The sequence below is a fragment of the Myotis lucifugus genome, unplaced genomic scaffold (genome assembly GCF_000147115.1).
Source record: "Myotis lucifugus unplaced genomic scaffold, Myoluc2.0 scaffold_311, whole genome shotgun sequence".
NCBI classification, from domain to species: Eukaryota; Metazoa; Chordata; class Mammalia; order Chiroptera; family Vespertilionidae; genus Myotis; species Myotis lucifugus.
In genome coordinates, this window is record NW_005871359.1 from 1,318,450 (window position 1) to 1,320,692 (window position 2,243).

Consider the following 2,243-nt stretch of genomic DNA (forward strand, 5'->3'; position numbering starts at 1 on the left):
TATGTTTGCTCCCCTTCCTAATTCTTATGTGTTTTTTCCAAGGTCCACTCCCCAAGAAAGAGTGGTTCCCCCAGGAGAGGAATTTCTCCTGGGGTAGGGAGGGAAATAAACCCCTAACTAAGTCCCAGCCGGGTAATTATCACGGTTACTTCCCAAAATCACGATAAAGCTACATATCTTTACTTAGGATAATCTCCTTCAGTTACTTGCTCGTAGCTTAATAGAACAATAGAGTAACCTTGGAATGGAGATAAGAAACGCTCTAACCTTTGGAATAGAATGGATAGGATTAAAATCAACTGGTATAAATACAGATGTAACCGGACAATAAACACAGAACTTGGCTGGAGATCCTGGCTAGAGAATCTGGCTAGGCTGCTGATCAACTGAATGCTGTGTCTGTGTCATTCCTTCTTCGCCGACTCCGTCCACACCTTTGGGAACCCCTGGACCTGCTGGGGTTGGACCCCAACAGTTTCATTGAGTTGGAGAGACTGGACCTAAATGGTGCAGTATGACTTTGCTCCAGCCTGGCTTAATTTTCCTACTCCACCATCATCAACAAAGTCCTCATTGAATTTTGAGAAGCATTCTGAACACTTTTCATGGACAGAGAATCATTATGCTGTGAGTCGTCGACGACACAACTTTTCAGACAGTTTTGACTCTGGTATTGGACGTCCCAGTGGAGGTAACTTTGGAAGGAAAGAAAAAAATGGATGGCGTACGCATGGGAGAAATGGCACTGAAAACAGAAATCATCTCGGGGGATACCATGGCGGGAGTGCCCGTTCTCGGAGCAGCATTTTCCATTCTGGAAAAGGCCAAGGACTGCACAACAACAACACCCCTGACAGTGAGCCAGGGAGGAAGGAAGACAGGAGAGAACGCAGACAGTTTGAGGTTGAGGATTTTCCATCTTTAAATCCTGAATATGAGAGAGAACCAAATCAAAATAAGTCTTTAGCTGCAGGCGTATGGGAGTACCCTCCGAACCCCACATCTAGAGCTCCCAGGATGCTGGTCATTAAGAAAGGCACTGACAAGGACTTGCAGCTGTCCGAGTTCCCCGCTGGAGGGGCTCCCCTGTCCCAGCCAGTGAAGAGCGGGACTGGCCCCAGTGTTTATAAAGGCCTGGTCCCTAAGCCTGCTGCTCCGCCCACAAAACCTACACAATGGAAAAGCCAAACTAAAGAAAATAAAGTTGGGACTTCTTTCTCTCATGAGTCTACATATGGTGTTGGCAACTTCCATTCTTTTAAATCAACAGCCAAGAATTTTAGTCCATCAACAACGACAGGGAAAGAGTGTAATCGCTCAAATTCCTCTTCACCTGTTGACAAACTTAATCAGCAGCCTCATCTAACCAAGCTGACACGAATGCGCACTGATAAGAAGAGCGAGTTTCTGAAGGCGTTAAAACGGGACGGAGTGGAGGAGGAGCATGAGGATGAAAGCCATGCTGGCTCCGAGAAGGATGAAGACTCATTTAATTTGCATAACAGCAATAGTACTCACCGAGACAGAGATATAAACGGGAACTTTGACGAAAATGAAATTCCACAAGAGAATGGCAATGCCTCGGTTATTTCCCAGCAGATCATTCGGTCCTCAGCCTTCCCACCGACCCATGTTCTTTCAAGTTCCCTTGAGGCAGAATACAGGTTGTTGAAGGAGATGGGCTGGCAAGAAGACAGTGAAAACGATGAAACGTGTGCTCCCTTAACTGAGGAGGAAATGAGAGAATTCCAAGTTATTAGCAAACAGTTGCAGAAGAATGGTCTGAGGAAAAACGGTATTTTGAAAAATGGCCTGATCTGTGACTTCAAGTTTGGACCCTGGAGAAGCAGCACTTTCCACCCCACGATTGAGAACGACGACACGGAGACGAGCAGTAGCGACACGTCCGATGACGACGACGTGTGAGGTCTTAGCACCTCCGAGGTCTCGTGTGGCCCGTCCTCGTGCAGCCGGGTGGAGTGCCAAGTGAAGAACTATAATTTATGTAGTAAACGCCCCGTTAGAGGAGTTTTGGGGGACTTCACTATGAAGAAAACCAAGAATGTTGTATTGGGCTGTGTTGAACATTCTTTCTTTGTACATGGATGTTGGAGAAATGAGGACTGTGGTGGACCAGCGCGGACTCTGCATCACCACAGCATTTCTCTGACTAGCAATGTGACGATGTAACAGATGAGATGTTCTCGTTTAATAATAAAAATTGTGTAATGTTTTGCAAAGCT

The 2,243-nt window shown here is 46.2% G+C and overlaps 1 pseudogene; it reads left to right on the plus strand.

Annotated features, from left to right (window-relative positions):
• Positions 1 to 504: 504 nt before the first annotated feature.
• LOC102421500 lies at positions 505 to 1,926 on the plus strand (annotated as a pseudogene).
• Positions 1,927 to 2,243: the final 317 nt, after the last annotated feature.